Here is a 25,675-nt window from a genome sequence, read left to right on the forward strand (position 1 = left end):
GTGATCTAGATGATTAAGAAATAAAAGGTAATATTCTTCAGAGATTAAATGTAAATACACCTCTTGCTCCCAGGGAAGTTTCAAGGAAGGGAGCAAGGACATAGCACTGGGTGATGTGGCAGCTCTGCAGGTGCTTCTGCCTTCCTCTCAGGTAAGCTGAGCTTTTCAAAGCCTGACAGTGCTGATTTGTCACCAAGCAGGTCAGGATTATGCAGCTTCCTGGCTTTGGTGCAGCCACAAGCAAGTGGACCTCAGCAGTGGACTGGCACTGGAATTTGTACCTTTTATATATAAAAGCATATAAAATAAACACAAACCAAACAGGTTTGTTCTTTATGCCTACATCTAAAAGTTGAATTCAGATTGACAAATCTCATGAATGCAAATCTACTTGGTGAACTGAAATGTTTTGACACAAATGAAGAGAATACATATGTTTTGGAAAACTCATAATTAGCAGCTAATCACTCTTTGTGCTGACCTACCAGGAGAGCAAGAGAGATGTGAAAAAGACTGAAAGAAAAAATACAAATGTAACTTCCATGTAGGAAAGGTGTCAGGACAGTGGACGTGCCAGGGCAGAAGCCATTCACTGGGGTGGCAGGGGGGAACAAGAGGAGCCCTGCACTGGGCTGCAGATGGCTCTGGAAACATTCCTGCTGGAAATCCTCCCTTCATTCCAGTGCCTGGAGCCTCAGCAGTTGCTCTGCTTCCCCCACACCCGAGTTGAAGGCACTGCCATCTGTCCCTGACCTGGACAAGTCTCCTTGGCTTCTCCTGCCTCAGTGTGGCAGAGGAACTTCCTCCACTGCTGCTGAGGGGGAAGCAGGAGATGCTGCAACAAGTGGTTAAACACAAAAAGCTGCTGGTTTTGATGAAGAAAAATGCAACTGCACCATCTGTCTGACTCTTGTTGGAAGCTTCATCAGCACGAAGTGGTCAATAAATCAGACTGGCGTGGTGTTACATTTCTTCCATGGTTTAACCATTAATCTAATGCAGGTTCTCATGAAAAATGAAGGAGAAAAACTATGTGATGGTGAAAGTGTACCCATTATCCAGAAAGTGATAATGGCAGGTAATGGTGCTGCAGCCCTCCATCCCAGTGGCTGGAGTAGCCTGGCAGCCTCCTCTGCCACAACCACACACCATGGAAATTACCTGACTAAAACAGGGAGTGTTTGTTCACCAGTCCATGTGGGGATTTTTCACAGGAGCAGAAACACCAAACTGGAACAGTTCTGGCAGGTGAGGGGGCGTGGGCAGCCAGTGAAAGGCTGCCCAGTGCTGGGGTGAAGGAATGGTCAGTTCCTCCAGAGCTCCACAGTGGCACAGGGGAAACTCTCATTTCACCTTTTGCTTCTTCACTTTCCAGAGTCAGTCCCCTCTGAGGAGAAGTCTCTCTTCTCAGGGAGACTAATCACAAAAACCCTCTGCCTTACCAAAGCATGCTGGTTTGGTTATCTTCTTCTATTTCTTTTTCTTTTAAAAGTAAAATCAAAAGCCATTTCTGGCCAGCTTCCAGCTGCTCTTCAGTTGTTCAGCCAAGGCAATCAGCTCAAGGCAAAATCTGACTGGCAGGGGCTCCCAAATCACCGATGACCACAGCTGAAGATAATTTTCTTTGGAAAAATACCTCTGGGCTGAAAGTTTTGCATTTTTACTCCCTGCTGGAAGGATGATAGGAAGTAAATCATCCTCAGGGGTGATGAGTACCAGTGAATTTAATCTCAGCCAAGGAATTACCCCCAAATGCAGCCACTTGCCCCGGCTGGCTCTGGACACCTGTGCCAGTTCTGTTGTGTCAAACCTGTGAAGCCCTACAGGTGGTGAAAGCAGCCTGTTCCAGCTCTAACAGCTGCACCACAAAGCACAAGGGTAGGAGTGGAGCATGACAGTGGGATGTCATGCTCCTGTGCCCCATCTCTCCCTCTTCACCCCCAAAATTATAACAGGCTTTTACTTTTTTGGCAGCTATTCATTCATGGGGTTTACTTTGAATTTCTCAAACAATCCAAAAGGCTGAAAAGGAAATCTCAGCTTTCTGGGAAGATAATTCACATCTACTGCTGTGGGGTGACAGGGTATCTGACAGATTATCACCCCCCAAAACAGATAATAAAAGAAGGTCCCATAAAAAGATAATACAAAGAGGTTTTTGTGGTTTTGAGGGGCTGCCATTACATGATGCTTCAGTACCCACAGGTAACTCAGGGACAGGTACTGGGAGTGCCTGTGTATCATCTGCATGTTATCTAAAAATCTAACCAGTGAATGAAACTATTCCCAGACACATGGATGATAGAATCTTCTACTATTTATAGCAGTGTCTTTCTGGATGGTTTCCTCTGAATTTTCCAAGGTTTGAGAGCAGAGTCTGAGATACCTGAAGAAAAAGGCACAAATACATAACACAGACACTGAAGTAATGGGTTTTTTTTCAGAGACCAAATGCTAGCTTTGGGCAAGATTATTGGTTTGAATCCCAGCAATTTCTTTATCCTTGAACTAATTTCTAATTGAGGTCATGCTATGGAAGGCAACCTGGTGGCTGATGCCTTAGAATATATTAATCTTCCACACTAACTGTGAAAACAAAAAAAAATCCACTGCCTTTGAGCACACAACCTACTGCCTTAATTTATCTAGAGCTGGGCATGTTTAATTAGGGAGAACGAGACAATTACCAGAGACATAGCACAGCCCTGGCACCCGAGCTGAAGCACTGGAGCAGGGGGAAGAGAGTGGGACCCCAGAGCCAGACACAAAAGCAATTGTGCTGCAGAGCAGGACTCCTTCTGCTGGAAAATCCTTTTTAGGAAGCACAGCACCTTGAATTAACCTTGTCCACTATGGCTCCAGCTGAGAAAAGAGCTCCTGGAACTTCTGGCCCTTCAATAGCTTCCTCAGGAAGAGAAGATGCTTGGAGTCAGCTGGGCAGAGAGACATTAGTGCATGTGTGGCTTTAACTGCAGTTAAATCAGCATCTGGACACTCACTCACTCACTCAGGAACTCGTGCAGTTGTCACTGTCCTTGCCTGGGTGCAGGAGCTTTGGGTCCCCTCTGGGGTGGTGGCCATCACCACCATGCCCATATCCCAGCCATGGCTGGGGTCTCAAGATTTATACCCTATGGATGCAATGCTTGTCTCAAAAGGTCAGCCAGCCTACAACTCCAACACAGTCATTTTCCCAGTTTCCCAGTCCAAATTCTTTTGAGATTTTTGTTTAAGTTCAAGAATTTTTGAGACAGAAGACTGGCTACAGGATGATAGAGTTCCATGTACTGCAAATTTTGAAAGACTTGGAAAGCAAAAAATTATTTTGAGATTATGAGATTCCCTGCAATTGTTTTAAAGAGAATCAAGATTTCATCTGGCTGTATACTTTATAATGTGTTCCCCAGTTCCTCTTTAATACCTTGATAAGGACACAGCACACAGAGCAGACAGCATTTAAATAGCGTGAGCAGCAAAGTAAGAGAGTCTTAATATAGAACAAATACCAAACACTCACTAATACCTCATCAAATGTGATACATTTGAAGATATTTTATATAGAAGGAGCTGCCTCTAAATACTCCTGAGGATCATGTTTACTCAATGTGCACTTTGAAAGACACAGAGAAATAACATGCAGTAATTCCTGGCCTCCAAAGTTCCAAAAGAAATTGATTTCGGAGATGTTTTTTATCTTTCACAGCAATACCTCTAGCGCTAGTAAAAGGTCTAACAGGAAGATGATGTTACACAACCAGAAACATGCAGCAAAATAAAACAAAAGGCACTTCTCTTTCTCACACAGGTATTATTCTTCCGGACAATTGAAATTTCTTTTCATCTGTGTCACCTCTCCCAGCTGGAAGCTTTAACTTACACAGGCAGCTGACAGGGACAAGATAATTCTGCCATGAGCTGGGACCGCGTTTGTTTATCTAGGAACACGCTGGGAGCTTTGGTGCTGACACAGAGGTCCCAGGGGTGGAGATGCAGCAGGGAAGTCTCCTATCCTGCTTACTGCCCCAGGGACCATGAAAATGGATTCATGGGAAGGTCTGAGGACACCTGAGTCTGTGGCACCTGAGCACCTGTGGTGTTGGTACTGCCCAGCATGCAGGGCATCAACAGCAGCGCATCCCGCAGCACAGCCTGGCTCCCACCCACATCTGCAAAGGATTTTCTCTGAGAACCACGGTGGGCTCCAGGCTGCCACCCGCAGAGCAAAGCTCTTTTTTCAAAGCCATGGTTTTTACTGTCTGTCTGGATTCTTGAAAGACCAGCCTGAGACTTTCATAGCTTTGAGCCGTCGGTCAGAGGAAGTGCCAGGGCAGCTGTCTGACTCAATGGCCTTCTACAGCTATGCCACTGCTTGTATAAAAACACATCCACGATTCAAGCATGCAGAGAAAACTTAGAGAACGCAACCTGCCCTACTTCAGCTTGCTCAGAGATACTCCTTACCACCTCTGCTCAGGAAAAGTGTGAACCAGCAGCAACAGCTGCCTTTAACCCAGCTGCTGCATGCAGCACTGACTGCCTCTACAGGGAGACAGATTTGCCATGGAAATCACCGAGGCATCTCCTCCTCCTCCCTGTCACTTGCTCTCTGCAGTTTTACAATTCATTCTGCAAAAGCCTTGAGGATTTTCAAACAATAGCGCTGAGGGCAAAGCAAAGGTTTCTTTGGGTTTGAACTCCTCTGAGATACTGTTCCTGACAAATGAGGCTTATTATAGTGCACACATCTCTTGCTATACTGAGTATACTCTTCTACTCCAGCTCTCTACCTTTGAAGACTTACTTTGCACAATGCCTCTGTTTTCCTGTGTAAAACCTGTGCATCGCAACCATTTCCAGAATAGTGGAATTTCTTCTGCAAGAGAAGTGGTGCAGAGGAGAACATCAAACCACATATTTCAGTGTCCTACACCTGAACTGTGCTTTTCATTTTCAAAACATCTCAAGAAATTAGCTAACTGTTACAGCCTAATTTGTACATCAGGACTAGCTGATTTAACAGCAAAACATGGCTCTTTATAGGGTAACACAAAGCAAAGGCTTGATTGCCATAAAGCACCAGTGAGGAACCTCCCAGCCACCAAAACTGCAGATGTGGTGCAGAGTTCTGCCCTGCAGCTGCAGGAATACTTTGAAATCATGTTATGCTGCCCGTGCACACATGGGCAAAGTCCCAACAAATCACAGACACAAATGTAAATACTGAGGTACTGCATATGCTGTAACAGTGCTGCTCTCTTTGCAGGCTGCTGCTCTGTAAAGATTTGCTACTGCATTTGGACTATTTTTCCCCACAAGTGTGAGCCAGAGATCCCTCAGCTGACATTTGTGAGGACTCTTTATTTTTTTTTCATTCTGAAGTACAGAATCTCTTCTCCCTCTTTCTGTTTTTATTGCAACCTTTACATGGGAATTCTGTCATTGCATTTCAAACGAGCTCAGGCACTGCTCAGCTCAGAACACTTCCATCCCCATCACCGGCCAGAAATGCCAGCATTATAAATCATGCCCCAAGTGGCTTCTGCCCTTTCCCAGCTCACCCAAGCCAGAGATACAATAATAGTTGGTCTGAAATAAGAAGAAATTTTAATTTCAAAGCTCCACTGACATTCACCAAGTGCTTTCAAAGTTTCTATCAACAGAATGTGCTGCTTCCAATTCTAGTTGGAATGAAGATGGTGCAAGTTTTTCTCTCAAGCTGATGGCCTAGTTTGCCTCAATAACACTGTTATCTGTTAAATATTAATGCATTTCTGTGAATTAAGAGCAGTTCTACGGGCACCTGCAGATGCATCACTTCTTACTTTTTTAATTGGTATTGTTGTAAGTGGACCAAGTAATAGAAAGCTGACATTTCCAAATACCAAACAAGAAAAGCCCAGGAGAATGTACTGAGAGCTCGTGATAAGCTTTCCCTACAGAGACATGTTGTCCTTCAGCACTGCTCCTAAAGCTTCACCAAGCTCTAAGCTACTTTTGTACATATAAAAATGATTTAAAATGATTTGGAAGAGGATTGCTCCTCACAGCCCATGTACACTCCCCACAGCAGCGGCACGATGGACTAAGGATGTGTCCAAGAGCTGGCCCATGTGCATGAGGGTGCAGAGCAGCAGCTCAGCACTTCACAGGGTACCACAGACTGCCAGCCCCACACATCCCACCTTGCCCAGCAGGAAGGGAGCTCTCTGCAGTGCTGGAAGGTGACAGCAGCTCCAGCAGCATCGCAGGGGATGTGAGCTGTGCTCACAGTGCTCACCAGCCCTGACCCTTCCCTACTCCTGCACAGACACGGTGCAGGGGCATGGGGCTCCAGGTGCCTGGAGAGGAGGCACGTGTCAACCTGATGCCTGCCTGAAGGAACAGCAGATAAATGCTATTTCATGTTCCAGCCTATACACTATGTGGTAAGCCAACAAGCCCTTTTTATTTCTATTCTTTGCTCTTGCTCTGAGGGCTCTATCATTTATAGCTTCTTTAAATTTGTTACTTTTGATATCAGTGACTGGTAATACGATTCCCGGAGGAATAACATCAATAGCCTTCAAAACACTTTCATAATGTTGCCTTTGATAGTCTTGCAACACGTTTGTTCCTATGGCAAAACCCTTATGACACTGCTATACAGCACACAGGTTATCCACTAAAGGTTTTGTTGTGCCTGGATAACCCTTCCAGACATGAGTAATGCCAGTGCCAGGGAATACAAGGTTCTCCTTTTAGAGTCCAGTTTTACTTCTGCATTGCATGTGAGGGTTCACAAAGTGGAGGGTCCAAAGAAAAGATGCATAAAAGCTAAACAACATGGGGCTGTGCCCAGTGGAAGAGATGAGACACCCCAAACTGCCATATCAAGGTCCTGCCTCCCCCCATTCTCCCTACAGCTGCTGGCTGTGACTCATTAGCCGTGGTGTCCTGAAGGGGATCCACAGCAGCCAGCTGGGAACTGAGGCAGCACTTTAAACAGGAAACATCAAATCCTAAAGCAAAAAAAAGAGTATCAGACTTGAATTTCTTCTGAACTGCAAAAAGAAGATTACTAGACAACCTTCTTTCTTCTTCACTACCACTCAGAAGTCTCCTGCATACAATGGGATTAACAAACAGGGATTAGCATCTCGGCACTCCTGCTGTAGGCTGGGGCAGCCCAGCTCCCTGGGCCTCCTCCACATGCACTTTGAGACTCCCATGTGGATGCCTTGGAATCTTAAAAGGAAATGTGACCCCAACAGTGCTGCTGTGTGGCTCAGAGGGGCTTCTCTGACATGCTGAAAAGAGTGGAATTATCTCCTTATCAGACCTTTTTGAACACTCTGACTCCTTTCTGGCCTTGTAGGCATTCAGGTTTCTCTTGGGGAGATCTGACAAATGGATTTTATTTCTCTGTTTCATTCATGTCAGAGCAAGCACAGAAGCACTCACAGGGTGGACAGCTCTGGTCAGTGCCAGCACAACTCTGAACTCAAGGGAGGGGCACACATTCCTTCCTGGCTCCTTTTTGCCCCAAATCAGGTCTCTCTTTCACACACTAAGAGCAAAGAATGGTAAATTGGACAGTGAGCCCATCCTGTCTCAAACTGCCAAGTCAGAGCAAGCGACCTGGCTGCTAAGGGAGATGTTATCAGGGATGAGCAGAAGTTGCTACAGCAAAGCAAACTGCCCTTCAGCCTGAGCCATCAGTCTCAAACTCGCTGCACAAGGAGCAGCCTGGCAATCTCCCAGCACACGACAGTGCCCCGATAACCTCCAAAGCTGTGTTATTTAAGCAGAGAAAGGTGAGCTTTGTTTAGCCCTTGGGCTCAGGCTGAGCCGATGACAGATGCTGACACTTCGTCCAATTAGATTTTTAAGCAGTGAGAGCAAATTTATCAGGTGAGTATTTGGAGGTGTGGCACATGAGAGTTATCAATAGCTTTGGTAGAAAAAGAGTGAAGTTTTGGCAATGCCTTCTGGAGAATACAACAAATAGCAATGCAGTTGCCATTATATGCAGAAATTCCCTCCCCCTTTTTTTTAAAATCTATTTGCCAAATGTGACTATGAAGCTGAGATATTTTATACACTAAGTGTTGCTGCCTGTGATGTACATTCACATCAGCAAGAAAAAAGAACACACAACGCCTGTGACACTGTACACCTTACAAAATACAAAAAGGCAGGAAAGCTTCTGAATTTCAGTAACAGATGCAGACTATTACACACAGCCAGTCATTGCTCATTTCACCCATCAGCTACTTGACCCAGCTACATACTCTGGTATCTTCTGAGACATCCCAAAAAAGCAGCAGTAGTTGGAACATCCAGTGCCAGACACGGGAATATTAAAGTTTAACACGGGCACTTTTAAGTTGGTAAATGCTCAGCAAAGTAAGCACAGATCAAAGGGGTTTTTGAGCTTAGGCATCGATGCATGTGAAGAAGCATCTAAGGGAGAGGTAACGCTGAGGAACGAGCAGCTTATGACAAGAGTCCTTGAAACCCCAGAAACAGCAATACTCTGCATTATCCAGGCTCAAGAGTTCTCTCTGCATTTTCTAATTTACTGCTTTTTCCTTTTTTTCCATGTCTGCACAGAACATGGAAGAGGAATGGAGACCCTTATCTTCCTGGCCTTCATATAAAGAATAGACCAGGTTTTGTTCTTCAGCTTGGACCTCTGAGATCTGAACTTCATCAGACAGCATGAGAACTGATCTGAGGGTCTGTTGTTAGCTGTGCCACACAGGACTGCTGGTAGGGCTGGTTTTGAGCAGAATACTGAGAGGCTTATGTGCCCACCCACATTTTAGCATTTGTACATATCCCACACAGGTTTTCTGTCTTTTATTCCACCAGCACAGATTTCCTGAGTCAGAGACCCTGCCCAGATGCCTCCTATTTGTTGCTAGAGACGAGTGACTTCACTCATCCAGCCACAGATCGTTTCTCTCTGATACTGCTGGAATGGAGAGCTGGTGCTCACTCAGCAGCAGCATGATTTGAGGTGACTGCAGATGTGCCTTTGCAAACCACTCAACGATGAAGATTTTCATCTTGGCACAGACACAGGAGCTGCAGCTGCCTTCTCCCCTTCATCAGGAACATTTCTATAGCCATCAGAGGCATTTCCGTCACCTGCCACAGCTGCAGAGAGCGAGGAAACGTCAGCTACAGCAGGAATTCAAGTCACCAGGATTCCCCACATTACTCCTCCCTGCTCTCAGGAGGACACACACCAGAAGTGCAGGTGCCCTGTGCGGGGCTGGACACTCCCCCTGTGTCTGCCAGGTCCAGCAGTGCCCACCACCCCTGTGAAGTGGTTACAGCCCCACCATCCTTCCCCCACTACGCATTCACAGCCAGAGATGGAGCAGAGAACAGCCAAGGGGATTCTGTTTCATTACACATGCAACAGCTGATGATGCTATTCCCAAACCCTGGAACTGGAACAACGCTGCTGCCCATCCCAGGGTGCTGGAGATGCTGTGATGTGAAAGCACAAGGGAGACCATGTCCTGCTGGGCCCCCCTGAGGAACAGGTACCTCACATGGTGTGTGCTGTCTGCCTGCCACACCAGGGAGCACTAGAGAACCTGTAAAGGAATGTGTAATGAGATGACAGGCAACAAATCCAGCGTGGGTGAACACAGGGATTCCCTGCAGAGCCTCCTTTTGATTCTGTGCTAGGAGAGCACTCTCTGAGGAACATAGCATCCCCCTCTTTAGGCAGAAACACCCGTGCCAGAGGAGATCCTCCATCACCACTATCTGGAATGCTCTCTTCTCCAGGTTTCCTGATGCTTTGGAAATTTTTTTGGGATGATTTTTTCCTGATGCTTTTGTCAGAAACATTTCAGCTGGCTCAGTACTGCAAGGACCTGGAAAACAAAAATCTTTCATCCCAATTTACACACACAATTTGGAAATTACTGGAGCAACCATCACACCTAAGGAGATTAGAGCCTGTTTGCTGAAAACCAAAGCCCATCCCTGCCACACCAGAAGCTGCAACAGGACAATAAAGTGCCCATTTACTGCAGTTTAGTTGATGAGGGCATGGTAACAACAGCAGAGGCCAGAGCTTGAAGGCACGTTCCCAGCAATAGAGCAAACTCCCCACAATGTTCAGTGTCCTCAAGTCATTCTGTTTTATAGATAGAGACACAAGGAAAAAATGAAATCTAAAAAGCATTGTCAACTTGAATGATTTTTCAGGTTCTTGTCACTAAACAACCATCATCCCTCAGAGCATACGAAAAGCAATAAACCCAATAGAGCTAATAAAGGAAAACTGTGTGGAGCTTGACAGATCTGGCTGTCCCTGGCATGTGACAGCCAATTTTCCAAGCAGGCAAATTGAAGCTGCAGCAAACTTGTCCACAGGATAAGTGAGACCCTGACAAAAACAGCACCGACTCCTGTTTTTTAACACACTTAAATTCTGCTAAAAAAAGACCTATTTAGAAAGAACATTCAAAAGATTCCACAAAATACATTTGTGGCCAATATAAAAACTGCCCAGTAATTGCTGTTTATTGTCTCACCTCTGCTGAGCATCAGCATGAACCCAGTGGTCTGTAACACACATAAAGGGATGCACCTCACCTTGTTGACACTGGTTGTCCAGTCTGGCTGTGCCAGCCCATGCCACCCCCATTATCTGTGTTTCTCTGAATGCTGAAAACCTATCAGAAACTGCAGATTCCTCTAAAAGCTGGAATTCCTCAGGCTGTGTGGCAAGTCTGCACAGAAAGGTTTGCAGGGAGAGTCTGTGACCAAATCAAGATCAAATACCCAAGAACAACCTTTAACATTTCCTCTGTGTACTCACTCAATGCACGTGTTTTTGAAGCCACTTATTTACCAATAAATTACAATGGTCTGGAATCATTAGCAACAAAGTAAATTGTTTTATTTGATCTGAACTTTTTTGCAATGAGGGAACTTCATTCCTGTATAATCGAACTTTCTAAAAGACTGAAACAGCAAATGAAAGCTCTCTTGGAGCTTTGTGTCTGTAAAATGCTCCCTATTATGAAAGGCTGAAATTATAGAAAAAAATCAATCATCAACACTTCCATTTCTGCAATGAACCTTGAACCTGCCTCATGAACTTTATAAGGGGTCAAGGAGTTTTCAATGTGCAGGGACACACCACAAACACACAGACAGCTCATGTGGGAGCTCTGGCTACACTGTCCAAAAACAGTATTACAGAATCACAGAATACTCAAGGACTTTATTATTTTATTTTATTTTTTTAAGGGATCAGAGAAGATGAGGACTATGCAGATTTAAACAATTGCAATTCTTTTGGTATAACTTCAGGCAAATGCAAAGGGACAGAGGTCCTGTTAAAAAACTCGGGCTCCATCTGAGTCATGGCAGCCTCTGCAAACAGAAGCAAAGCTGCAATCTGAAACAAACACGGTGCACTGCCATCAGGTATAAATACATTTCTATTCAAATTGGTTAGGGGCGTTCAGAGGAAATATTCAATTTATAAGTAGAGTCTAAACGGCATCTTTCAAAATCAGAATTTTCAGCACAGATTAGCTCTCCATCCCCATTGCTGCTGAGAGGGCTAATCACCACCCTGAATCAGTGCTTCGGCTGAACCTGACACTGGAAATAACATATAATTATACTGATTAATTCTGCTGAAAACATACATTGTTTTGCTATAGAATGTAAACATAATAAGGTGAAAGCGTGTTACAAATAGAAAAAGCTGCGCTGTTCAGGAAAACCCGCTCAGGTGCTACAGGCGTTGGAGTGACTGCATTTATTAAAAGAGCAGCACTGATTCCCACAGCTGCCTCCTGACTTCTGAGAGGGGGGAAAAAAAAAAGCAGAAGAAAACTGGTGGATATATGACCCAGGAGTATAGTTGCAGCCTATGAAAGGCATCCAATTATTTATATATACATCAGAATAAAATGAAATGGAACAATAAAAAAGGACTGCTTCAAACAGCAGCAGTCCTGCACAGCATCTGCACATTGAAGGGCCTGATGTGGCCAAAGGACCCCAGGTTCAAACAGGGGGCTGATACAGAGGGAGCTCAAGGGAGAGGCAGGAAGGGAACAGAAGGAACTCAGTCCATCTCCTGGGAGTGAGGTATTAACAGCCAACAGAAGAAATATAAAAGGGCCCACAACACAAGGAAAAAACCCACTAAAATTAGCAATTCCTCCTTGCACAGAATTACAGTAACAAAGCCTGGTAATTTTGCAGAAGACACCAGCATTAACACAGAGCACTTAAAACCAAGAGACATGCCTTTCTCCTTAGCTGCATCTTGCTGTGCAATGATCTGAGAAGCCACTGAAAGAAAATTGCTTGAGTTTCCATTTTAGAGCTGCACTTAACCAAATACTATCTGTCTTCAGACATATTGGCAAGGAAAAGTAGCAAATTACTTGTTTTTCCTGTAGCACCTAAAATCCAAGTAGCCACGGTGTCCCTTGTCACCCACAACCTCCAATGCCACCACACCGCTGTGACCGCTCTCGCTGCTCGCTCAGATTCTTTGGGTGTTATTTTAATTTATTCACAAACACAAACCCCCACCTACAGCAAAGCACCCACATCCCACAGCACAGCACAATGGACTCAGCATTTTCCAGGACTCTTTTGCAGCGGGGCAGGTTGTGCTCTCACGAGCCAGCCTTGCCCTGGGATGGGGCAGCCCCAGTACCTGGCTCCTGCAGAACATCTCCTGGAGAGGAGGACCCGGGCTTTGCCTGATGATAAACGGAAGGGAAAGGCAAACACAAAGCTGCAGCTGAGTAAGGAACATTAAGTCTGACACGGGGAAGCTGTGATGCATTACTCAGCCTGATAAGTTTAATGTATAATTTAGAAAGATATCACCAAAATGGAAAAGAGAAGCCGTTAAGCAGCTCTGAAGGGTATTCGGCTCAGACATCACACGCAGTTAGTGTTCACAGGAAGCTGCCTGCCCCATGGCACAGAACCACCCCTTGCCCAATAACTTGATTTAGATGTGTCTCAGCCCTGAAGCACTTCAGAAAGAACTCCTTCCTTTCCATAAGCCAGATTTAGGCTTTTCACTGAGTATTAGGTATTGCCTCCCTGCTTGATAAGCAAAAGTCATCAGATGGGAAAGCCCTTCTCCAACTGCTGCTCAGAGTAATAGGCTCAACCAGGCAGTTTGAACCCTTTGACAACTTGGAAGTCAGTAATAATCCCAAATTACATTAAAAAGACCCTAGAGAATGCATCAGCAGAAATAAATTTTAAAACAAACAAACCAAAACCCACTGCTCGCCTAACACATCAGCTGTTATGATTTTTGTTTAAAAGAATAGAAATGACAGCTACTTTGACACAGTCCTCTGAAGAAATACTTATCTTGGGGGGGAAAATAGAGTTTTACCAGGGGGCTTAGGGAATCTTCTGCCCTTTTGGCTTCACCAGGACATGCAGAGGAGGAATGCTGCAGCTGCTTGTTGAGGAGAGCTGGAGGCTGCTGAATGACAGCTCAGCACCTGCCTGACAGGGGAAGCATTGACAAGGAAAGGTTTAAAGGTTTATTTGCCAGCTGAACTTGCCCAAAGTGTCCCCTGGAGCCCACATTTCAGAATTAATGACTTCTGATACCGCTCATGCGATCACCAGAGGGCTCGTGGAAAATATTTTGATGATGAGGGATGCCATTTGTTAACAGGATGAATATGAAGAGCAGAGGGAGGACACCCCAGGACACCCCAGCACAGAGCAGGCCCCTGCCACCCTGCCAGTGAGGATGGGACAGTGCAGGTGTCCCACCCCACACGGGCCCAGCACTGCTGTCTGCTCAGCACCACTGGAAGGATTCCAGCATTGCTGATGAATCTTTAGCTGCTGACTTGAATTATCTTTGCACGGCTCGCTGCAGGGAGCTCACTCAGGTCTCCACGGATGCCCTGGCCTCGCATGGAAAAGCATCACCCTAATTGGAGAGGACTGGCAGGCTGTGCTGGGAGCACAGTGCCTGCCCTTCAGTGCAAATCCACACTGTCCCACCAGGGATGCTCCTCCAAACATCCACGTCACGGCTGCCATGGGCCCTGACAGGTGAATTTCAAGCAAAGCAGAAATGATGGGTGGCAGCAGGTTAGACCTGAGACAGGAAGGAAACTCATCCACAGAGCCAAAACGGCATTGTGGCACGGGAGGGAAGAAGGTCACGTAGCAGGACACAGATGAAAAGCTGTGAAGTGCCCCAGAAGTGCAGGCAGATGCAGAAAGGTCCAAGTTTTGATGTCCCTTCTGGCAGTCCCCCTAACATGGTTGCTAGTTATTCCCCTGGATTCTCTCACCATCCACACATTTTCATTCCGTTTCTGAGTTTACCACACTTGAGAAGGGAATGACATCTTGCAGCAGTGACACTGTATTTCCTTTCCTTAAATCAGATTTAACTCGTGTTGCTCTTTAGAAAAATTCATTGTCCTCTTATTCAGTACTACCAGATAAAAAGGACAGAACTGTCTTATCTACAATTTCGGGAACAATTCCTCATCTGACACAGTATTTGTACAACATTGCCATTTGTCTTTTCCTAGGCTGTTAATATTGACCTTTTCCATTTCCTTTAAACAGGACCTTTCCAGAAGTGATCTCGCCCCATCCAGCCCCTGTTGAACGGGACCATCCAGCACCACCTGCAGCACCTCAGACAGGGCTGTGACACAGCATTAGGATGCATTTCGTTTTATCCAAGCTCTCTGTTCTTTATTTTTACATCAAGTTTTTGTTCTTGACCTCAGTTCCATATTAAGAGAAACACTGACAACCCATGACTCCTTCTAATGATATCCTAACCACCCCCAAGTACCTGCAGGACTCAGAAATAGCTTTCCTATTTTGTCCCTGTTTCCCAGCTCCATTAAAAATACACATTATAAAAAGTTTTGATTCTTGCTGGCTCATTATCCAGAGCACCCTGTGCTCCAGCACCAGTCTGACCAATCCCAGGGACAGTCCCAACCCAGTGGCACAGCTTTTCTGGCTCCCCACTCCTGACAAAGGGGAAGATGCTTTTCAGGACACACCATCACTGCAACTGCTCCAGGAAACGCTTTATCACATATATATTTTAAACTCTTGACAACACTCACACAGAGATAAGGGAACAGGAACTTGGGCTACAGTTTTATAACGTTTTTCCCTATTTCTAGTGCTTTATCTCCAGAAAATATCAGTGTGTCTCCCAAATCCTTACAAATCAGTGCAGCTGGCAGTTATCAGCCTCTCCGACCTCAGCCAGTACTGCCTGCAATGATTCACTCAGAATAATCAGCTCAAAAAGGGAGCCCTTGTTCCAAAAGCCTCTGCCTCCAGCACTCCAACCACCTTTGCAGTGAGGCCAGAATTTCTTGGGATGATGTGCTGCTGTTTACTCAAAGCAACAAGTGTACCTGCACCTGCCACACAACGACCTTCGATGTGCTGAAGAGTGTGATCCCCAATTTTCATCCTTTCAGAGGCTGCAGTGTGCCTGAGAATGAATGTGTGATGAATGTCACACTGCTGCACCAGCCACAGGCCACCAAGAACCAAGCACCTGGAAGGAAGGTGCTGCTGGCTGCTCCAAGAAGCTGTCACAGACCAAGGTCCAGGCAGATCATGCAGCACACGGCAAAGGGGCCTGGGACAGAGAGATACCAAGCACACGGGCAATCCCAGCCAAATCATTTAAAAACACAGCTGGATCCTGTGATCCTGTATACAGCAGGGAGCAACTGGCCCCTGGCCACCCAGACATCCTGCAGCCGAGCAGGAGCAGCACCTGGTGATGTGGTATAATCCCTGGCACACTGTGAATGCCTATGCTCCCTCTGGATATGGAGGAAATAATCCTTGGGAGCGCTTGGAGCAGCAAGGAGCTGGTTTACTCTGCATGGAGCAGGACCAGCAGTGCTCATAAGCCAGAGCAATATGAGGCTGCACTTTGGTGGGGTTTTTTTTAACAAGCACAGACTGTGCCCACAGAATCTGACATAATTTGAGTTCAGAGATGCAATAAAAAATAGCACTCCCTTCCCAGAGCTTTTAGACTCAAAAATCTCATCAAAAAGAAATGCAGGTCTATAAATTATGCAGCCCTACCCTGCCTATCACATTCAGCTGATGTGTAGTCTCTTCACTTTCTCAGTGGGTTTGAATTACGAGAGTTGGTAAAAATGCTGAGGGCTCCTGCCTCAGGCTGTGGGAGGGGAGCCCTGTGCTGAGCTGCTGAATAATCTCACAGCCAAAGACAACAACGGCTTTTGCTGCAAATGCTCCTGAACATGAGGTTATCTGGTTCAGAGGGGCAACCACACCTGGACAGGAATATCCCAGCCAAAGCATCCTCCTCACACTGGACAGCAGCTTTCCCTGAAGGACACTGACCCAGGAGCACAGCAGGGAACACCTGTGCCAGTGCTGGGCATGGCCTGTGCTACCTGTGCTCACACACAAGCAGAACAGTGCAGCACTTTTCACCATAGTCAGATCTTGGCACAGCATGCAATAAAAGACTTTCAGCATTGCCAGTGTGCTGAATTTAGCAGAGAAGGGAGCTGGGGAGATGGGATTCCTACAGACAAAAATAGAAAGTTTTAAAGCTGCAGCAAAGAGAAAGACTGCTGGAACATGGAGTCCTCTAGCAGCATCCAGCCAAGCAGCAAGAACCAAAAGAAAACCTATAAATAATATAGAGCAGATCTGCTCTGATCCACTAACCTACTTCAGGACAGGTTTACAGTGAAGAATAAAAAGAATTTAAGCTTGATTGTGGTGATTTAGAACGTGTACAGTGTTGATGTATATTCCTTGCCCTGGTTTCTCAGCTGGAATTAAACCAGGTAACTGACTCCACGCATAGGGAAAGCAGTCTGTGTTCTCTGGTTCTGTTTTTGGAGAGGAGAGGGGAGGGAGTGCCTTGCACTGCCAGCTCCTAGTGCTGTGTGGCTGTGGAGCTGTGCCCTTGGGGCAGGCAAGATCCCAGATGCTGTAACGAAAGCACAGCAGGATTAGAGCACCCTCATGGGAAAGGAAAGCAAACACATGGATGTCACCATTTATCAGCTTCTCAGAGCTGTCCTGGGACACACAGCATGTGTAATACTTGTGTACTGACAGGACACAACATCACAGAACACGGGTGGTTAATTGCCACTACAGAATAACTGTTTATGGTTACTTGATGGTGGGTGAATGAAAGCAGTAAAAATGAGCCCAGCTTCCTACAGGGTGCATGGCAAGACTGTCAGCAAACCCCGGGAACAGTCCTAACTTTACTTAAATAATGGTGAGTAATGCCCTTTATGTCTAGACTGAATACAGTAAAATGGTGACATGTAACTTTGCAGGTGTTGCTGGATGCCTCAGCCAAGATATTCATGGCATGGGACCCCTCAGTCTTGTGCTAGAACCTCCTGCCCTGAGACACCTGAATGAGGTGCCAGACACCATTTCATCACTGGCTACAGAGTTCTTCAAAGAACACTTCCACATTGCCAGCACCGCTGGCCCAGGGCCTTCTGAGCCTCTCTCTCTCCTTTTTCCATTCATCAGCACCATCTTAATTTCAGGCAGACTCTGCCGAGGCAGACAGAGCCATAAATAGCCTCCTGCCTCATCATCTCTGCTCTGGGAGAGCTGTGGCTGGCACAGGCCATGGCCAGCCCTGCTCCTCTGGGGGCAGCTTTGCCCAAGTGGCTTTCAGCAATGTGTTCCACGTGTGAGGAGCATCCATCCAGAGCAGGGCTACTCCAACAGGAAACCTCAGCATGACTGAACTTACACAAACTTTAAAGATTATTAATTACTGTTACTTTCCTGAAAACACTTTGAAAAATAATTGTGAACATGATTTGGGCTTAATGAGCAAATGTGTTTGTGCTTTAGACATAGGCACGGCCTAGACAGGTGAATTGATAGCCTGTAATCTGCTAATTTATTATCCCAGACTCTACTGATGCTCTTAGTGTCCTACTCTTCCTATTTCCCATTTATTTCCACTTCCTTTTGACCCAAAGGAGATCATCCAGTTTTGCAGGTTTCTGTTCCCATTTTGCCAGCCTTTGAACAGAGTGGAAGCTGTTTGGGTGAGGGGGTGCTTGTGAGTGCCACCAGAGCAGCTCTCACAGTGCCAGTGCCTGTTGGCTCATGAGGGGTAAACACCTCCTCTCAGAACCTTTGGTGGTTCTGCAGTGAACCAACCCTGAGCCCTTCCCTGCTCTGAGCAGCCAAGAGACAGCCAGCAGGCAAAGGATCAGGACTTGCTGTACCACAGACCACCCCTCCTGCCCCTAAAACTCAAACCTACTCTGCAAATCAAGGCTTGGAGCACCTGGCAAGCAGCGCCTTGGGAAGTCACACGCTGCTGCCACCGAGCTCTCATACACTTCTGTACAAGTAAGCCTGCTGTGTTTTGCCTACATGACATGCAAATTCACACATTTGCGTGGGTAGGTAATTTCCATAAAAGATTTCCAGTGATCACGCACAAAGTCTGCCACTTCAGAACAGGTTCCTGCCCTGTGCCAGCACCTGAATTTTTTTTGTTGTTTGTTTTTTGGGTTTTTTTTGGAGCACCCCAGTATGGCACCCACAGCCCACCCCAAGAATGACACAACCCAAACAACTCCAGCACACCTCAGAGCAAAGCAGCGCTTCATGGAAAACAAAAAAAAGCCAAATTTTAGCTCTGTGCTCCTGGATTTTTGTGATTAGAGAAGCCCATGCTAAACACTTCTAAAAGCTCTTTTGGCCCCAGGTAATTCCTGGCATAATGTCCTTCCTAGTAAATTGGTTTTGGGGGCGGGGGACTTGGTGCAGACTAATTCCCTGTGTTTTGCTGCCAGGTCTGTGACAAAGAACTGCTCCATTGTTCCAAAATAAGGTAATCTCTTGCTCTCAATCAAACACAAAATCACAAAAATACATTCCCCCCTTAATTCAGTTGAAACCCTGAGCTGTTCCCCAGGTAATTAATAATGTTTGCAAATGTGCCTCCTTTGAAGGAATATTATCATAGTTTAGGTGACAAGCTCAGACTTGGATTCCTCTTTATAATTCCTAACATCTACTCAGGCAGCATTAATTGGATTCAAAGCAATTACAAAGGAGTCGGGTTGGCCACTTTATATCAAATTCTTTGAGAAATTTTGCTTTGGGCTGCTCTGAGCTGTGGTGCTGTTTCCCAGCATCTCCCCCTCCAGTGCCTGGTGGCACCAGCACAGGGCACTGGGCAGGTCGAGCCTGGGCTCAGCAGAGCAGGGCAGCTGAATTTACTGACTGCAGAGTAGTGCCTGTAGTGTGGGGGTTATTATTACATAAGGAAGGACCATGAGATGGTTATCTGAGGCAATGGTGGGTCATCCCACCTTGGAGGGGCTCTGGCACAGAGGGGCTGCAGTGGCACTGCACCACGTTAGAGAGAAATACTTTGGCCTGGAAGGCCCCAAAGGCTCTATGGAAACCCCAGGAACAGATGTGGCTCCAGAAGGAAAAACACCTAAAAGGGATGTCTGTGTCTGTGCAGTGCTGACCCATCTCCCTGGGCTCAAAGGAGGAAGTTTCTTGGCTGTTTTATCCTGCAAAGACCCATACATGCCAACAAGCAAAATAAACTGAACCCTAGGGCCTGATGGAGGCATGCCGAGGAAGTGTCTTGAGCAAAAACTGCTGAGAAGTGCTTAACACTGGAAAAAACATCAGTGTGATTCACTTATTTCATAATCATTTAAGATATCCAATAAATAATTCAACAGAATTTGAGGATCCTGGCTGGAACCAGGACCAAGCAGCCAAGCCTGGTCTCATAAACTCTGCTATAGAATCTCTGTCTGGTTGAACATGTTGGGTTTTTATTTTTTCCTGCAAAATTTAAGCTTTATATTGAATTCCCCTATGTGTAAACAAGATGCACCATTTTGCTCAGGAGTATTTTCTCTTTTCTCAGTAGAGACTACTAAACAACAGAGATTATTTTAATAGCAAGTCCAACACAAAGTCCATTTACTCCCAGATCTGCTGGGCAAGCCATGCTGCCAGCCCTGGCAAGGCCACCTGGGTTCTGAACTTCTTCCAGAAAAGGGCTGAGACTGATCCAGTGCATGGAATGGAGATGAGGGCTGGGAAGAAAGCACAAAGCAATCCTTGAAGAGGCAAGGCTCCAGGGCTGCTCCTGGGGTCTCTGCCAAGAGGGCTCCACATCCAAAGTCAAAGCAGCCAGAATCTTAGGCACACCAACGGGAACCCCAAAGAGCACAAGGGCTGTCAGGAGGGTGAGGAAGAAATGGCTGGGATCAGAGATGCCAGTGTACCTGCCAGGGATGGAGCAGAACAACCTCAAAAGGTGCCAGTGGGCTTGCCAGAGCAGAGCCAGAGGCTCACACAAGGGACCAGGGGGGCAGGGGCACAGAGGTCATAGCAATAAGCCAGTATTAAGCCCAAGGAACTGCAAAACTATTTGGTGAGACATTTTCACCAAACCTTTTGCTGAAGCAGAGCAAGTTAAGCCCAGCTCTGAGCCATGCTGATGACTTTCAAAATTTTAATACACTGACTCTAATATCAGCACTCCAGTTATCCCTGGGAACATGCAAACAATCCACATTTTGCAGTGGTTCCCAGTCACACCGTGTGCCTGTGGAGGAGGCATCTGCAGAACCTGCTCCCATAGACTTAATGGGCTGCTCTGCCAGAGCCTATTTAGAATTCCAGGCAGCGCTAATTTAGTTTTAATGGGCACAAATTCAATTCCAATGGTTAAAGTATGCAAATAACAAATAAAAGGGAACCACTGCTCCAGCAGCTGCTGGAGAGAAAATGAACGGGCACCCAGCTGCCCACCTTGCCCCGAGCTGCTCTCCTCAACCCATCATCTCCAGCAGAAGCAGCCCCGCGGCCACCCGGGCAGCTGGCAGAGACAGGGCTCACCCCCATACCTCCAGCTGATGTATTTATGTGCCAGTGAGTGCAGAAATGACACTAAAGGGCCCTCAATAATACCAAGCCTCATTAAATTTTAATCAGGGCAGCCTCACACTCCCTGTTCAAACACCAAAGTGTTGCAAGGGAGGCGATGCAATGTGGGGCCTCCAATGGGGTGGGGGAACTCTTGGGAGGAGCCTTCCCAAAGCACCATCACTGCAACTCTCCAGACCTGGAGGAGACAGGCTGCTGCTGTGAGATGTGGCACTGGCATCACTCTGACCCTCCTGCTTCACGACACCACTGTCCCTCCTCTCAGGGGATCCCACACAAGAGGCAGCTCTGTCCTTACAGAGCTCTGGGGCTTACAGGAAGCAGCAGAACTGCATTTCATCTTCGAGCAATACCACAGAGGGCTTTGGCTTCAAACTTGAGTTCTGAGCTGCAACTGGGGCAGATTTTGTCAACACTCAACACCTGGCTGAGCACCCAGGTTACCTGGTCACCTCTGTACAACTCAGGAACACCACTGTTCCCAGTGTCTTCCCAACTGGGGGCCATTGGCACTGGCATTCACTCATGGGTAAGCTGCATACATCTGTACACATCTGTGTCTCTAACCCAAGGGCTGAAAACACCTGAGAATACAGAGGTGGGCGAGTAAAAAATCCTTTCCTCATTAAATATCATACTGGCACAACATGGTGGATGCAACACAGTCAGTCAGTGACTCACACTCCTCAAGATGAGTCATGGGGAGCAGGTAAAAAATAAAGACATTTGAGACAACTAACAAGCTGAGAACAGACCAGAGGAACAAACATTTGGCACACCCCAAGCTGTTCTTCAGGTCAGCACAGGTTGGGTACCAGAAAGGAACTGGAAAAGACTAAGTCCCAGGTTTGCTACAGCACAACACAGCAGAGTAGCTGAGCAAACCTGTCAGGAGTTCTGTGGTACCAACCAATGATCAAGTTTCCCCAGCCTGGAGAACTTCTTCACTCTGCTGCTACAGAAGCTGAACTTGGATTGAGTTATGTCACCCAGTTACACCTGGAAAGTGCTGAATTAAACAGCTCAGTCACTTCACACACTCAAACCAGGGCAAAATACCATAAAACATACTGAACAATGGCCACCTAATGTAGGTTTCTTTCCTAAAAATGGCTAAAGCAGCAGAAACTAAGAAGGCAAGCACCAGGAGTTTATGTCCTCTGTAGCCATGGCAGACCTGGTCCCTCTCTGCAGCCTCTCCTGGGATCACAGTGGCTGCAAGGACACCAGAAGGAAACCAGATGTCAGCAGCTGGGAAACAGAGAAGCCTGGCTTTATCCAGGGGAACTGAAGATGCTTCTCCCTGTTAATCACTTCAACCTGTATTTAGCAAGAAAAGGCTACAGCAATTCCTGACTCTCATCTTCTTCCTGCACTGATTGCTTGTTTCCCAGTCATGGCAGTGAAAGACTGGCCAGGGCATTAGGATTCTGGAAATGCCAGCCCTGTTCAGCACCTGTGGGCACCCCCTGCTCCACCCCAGGCACCATCACTCACCACTCATCACCTGGGTCAAGCCATTCCTCCTCTGAACTGATTTACTCCTTGACAAAGGCTCATTATGTCACCAGAGCAGCACCAGAAAAACACTGGTGGATGAAGGACTCTGCAAGGACACTGGCAGAGCCTTCACAGGAAGCTGCCAGGCCTGGGAAGGAGACAGCAGGGTGACTTGCCACTGGCATGAAGGGATGCAAGAATGTGCAGCACAGGGCTGAGTGTATCCTGCCCCAGCTCAGAGACCTGTCCATGTGTCTATAGTTCTGCCATGCAAAAAGCTGCTGGTTACAGTAAGACACAGCCTTGACTCTCCTGTGTGGCACTGCAGGGAAAAGGGCACACAGGGCTGGCGTGACACAGCACAGCCTGGCTGTTGGGGCCTGTTGCTGTGGGGGGTGACACTGTCCCCAGTGGTGTCCCCAGTGCTGCAGCACCAGTGCTGAGGCCGAGCCCAGGTGAGACACAGCACAGGCAGGCAGCACCTGCAGGCTCCTGGGGCACGCTGCCAAGCACAGCACCCTCCTGCTCCAAAAATCCTCCTCACCCTGCCAATGAGCAAGGACTCCTGGAAGGATTTTTCCAGCAATTGCCTCAGCAGACGTAGAAGGCATTAATATTGCTGTCTGCTCCCTGCAGGTGCACTGAGCCTTGTGCTGCCCATATGCTGCATTGCTCCCATCGGAGGAACAGCAGCATTCTCCCACCGCGGCTTACAGTCGCTCTCACGTGTTTCAAGATGGGGTTTTCCCTTAAAAAAAAAAGGATTCAAACTGGGAAGTGGTTTCTAGGAATCTCTCCAGTTTGGCACTGAAGGGCTGGCACAGAGGGCCCAGAGCTCCAGCAAGCAGGAGCCTGCATCATGCTGCCTTCCCCAGCTGCAGATCCAGCGATGCCCCAGCTGCTCTGCTGCAGCCATCAGCCCAGGGCTGCCTCCTTCACTGCCCTTTCTCCTTGGCCTGGCTGTACCTGACTCTGTCAGCACAAGCTCATCAGGTAAGGAGCCACAGGTAGGGATCAGGCTCTGGTAGCAGCAGCAAAACTGAGAAGTTTCTCCCTTCTGCTCTGGGCACAGCAACCAACATTTCCTTGACCTCAGCTGCCATAAATACGGTGGGATTCACACACATTCACAGCATCACAACGGAAATGGAGGTGAAATCATTGAGATGAAGTACAGGAAGCCTGGGACCTCTTAGTGCAGACACAAGGAACACTCAGTGCAGGTGTTCCTTAGCCTGCTGGAAGAATCCAAGCTGTGCCATGCACCACATGCAGGCATCCCCTTCTGTCTCCTGTGACCTCAGCAGAGCCCTCCAGACACTCAAGACACTCCACTGGAGGAGTGCCAGGAGCAGCTACAGCATCACACGTGCAGGCAACTTGCCAGGCACCCAGCACACCTCACCTGCCCTCTGCCAACACCAGGGTGGCACCCTTGGCTTGTCCCTTCATCCAGTTACTCGGGACAGAATGAATGTGTCCTCTTTTACAAATAAGGATAACAATTTGCGAGGTGCAAAGAGCTTTCCACATCAGGAAATTGAATCTTATTCAAATTCAACAAAGATAATGGGAGTGGAAGAAATGCACATCATCAGGGCACATCGGACAGAGAATGGACCGAGTGAGTCTGATCAATGGCTGCACTTACAGCAGCTGAAAAAAAGGAGAGCCTGGGTCTTTTCAAACCTTGGGTTGCACAATATAATTCTAACACCATGGGATTATCACAATCAGACGTTTTTCAAAGACTGTATCTTGAGTACTTTATATCAGTGATTTCAGTTTAAATCTGAATTCACAATATGATTTCTATTTATAGGCTCACATTCTATTTTTGAGAAAAAGAGGAGTTTATTTCAAAAGTAATACCTAGTGTAATGAAAGATGGTATTTCCAGAAGAATTAATCTCTAAAACGATGAGCACTGTTCATCTGAAATGTAATTTTATAATTAACTGCTGCCAAGATTGCCTTCCAGTGGCAGAAGACCTCTTTAAAAAGTCTCTTCAAATCAGGGCAGTAACTCTGGACTTTTTATTGTAGCACATCTAATTTTGGAAAGCACCAACTACTCTGGCAAATGCTAATACAGCAAGGAACAATAACATGTGCATTCTCCCCAGAAAGAAAGTGCCCAGGAAAGCAGAAGGTCAATGCTCAAAACGTGGCTGAGAAGGCAAAACGGAGAGGGAGGATCCAAAACCACAGCAGTGTGCAAAGCCCCATCTCCTGTCCCAGGGTTCTGAGCAAAGGGTCCATCACACATCTTGCTCATCTTCATCCGACAGGGAAACACACACAGCATTCTCCTCCTTCAGTGCTTCCCCATCTCACTCCTTCCTTTTGGAGACTGCTGTTCCCTTGGCTCTGGGCTGGATATGACAGTGGTATTTCACACTCCTATTTCCTAAAATAGGAAAGTGGTGTGACCCCTCTCCCCTGGCTGCACAGTCTCAGCCCCTCATCAAGGACAGGGTCAGTGCTGCACGTGGGAGTAATTACTTGGGGCATCACATTTTCACACAGCCCACAAGGAGTAAATACAAGAAAAATCAGCTACTGCTAATTACATCTTGACGTTCTCACCTTCAAGCTTTTAAATCACAAGTGACATTTCCAAATCAATCCTATTCTTTTTTGGAGAGTTTAACAAGAAACATTCGGTCTCCAAGAGCACTTGGATTTATTTCTTTAGTAATTTGACAAGAACCCATTAAAATCTACTGGAGGTTGCTTTACCCCCCACAGAGACAGTTTAGTCCAAGGGCTTTTTCACAGTTGCCTTTTGGTAAAAAATGTAAATGGAAATTCATTGTAACAGGGAAAGTACTGGTAATGAGCAACTTCAAAATGCTAATCCTTTCCATTCTGCACCTGATGCTGAGCTGTACCAGGAAGTGCTGGAGCACCTGTAGCAGCTTCACCCCACACTGCAGTGCAAAGCATCTCATCTGTTTCCTGGAGCGAGTCCTAAACTGGGAATGCCTTCCTCCTCAGCCTAAGACAGAGGAACCTCTGGCTCCCAGGTCTTCTCTTGTTAAGAAGGGAAATATTCAGCTCCCCACCAGGTTAAAGGTGCTTCCCATCATGTCCTGCTGCAGCTCTTCCACTGGCATTTGACTCCGTGCTGCACACTTCATTTACAATTCAGCTTTACAGAGCAGGGCTTAACTAAGGTTATTTA

At 46.7% G+C, this 25,675-nt stretch overlaps 1 protein-coding gene and 1 long non-coding RNA gene across 13 annotated transcripts in view; both read right to left on the reverse strand.

The window, feature by feature from the left end:
- Positions 1-25,675, reverse strand: part of CAMTA1 (calmodulin binding transcription activator 1) — a 236,513-nt gene that overhangs the window by 57,945 nt on the left and 152,893 nt on the right. The gene's annotated exons all lie outside the window — the stretch shown is intronic.
- On the reverse strand, positions 6,733-12,718 carry LOC147649538 (uncharacterized). Its single transcript, XR_015278735.1, has 3 exons — positions 12,698-12,718; positions 9,541-9,590; positions 6,733-9,141 (listed from the first exon to the last, which is right to left on the reverse strand). It is a non-coding gene; the product is annotated as an uncharacterized LOC147649538 (long non-coding RNA).

Source organism: Cyanistes caeruleus, chromosome 22 (genome assembly GCF_971803275.1).
Source record: "Cyanistes caeruleus chromosome 22, bCyaCae1.hap1.1, whole genome shotgun sequence".
Taxonomy (NCBI): domain Eukaryota; kingdom Metazoa; phylum Chordata; class Aves; order Passeriformes; family Paridae; genus Cyanistes; species Cyanistes caeruleus.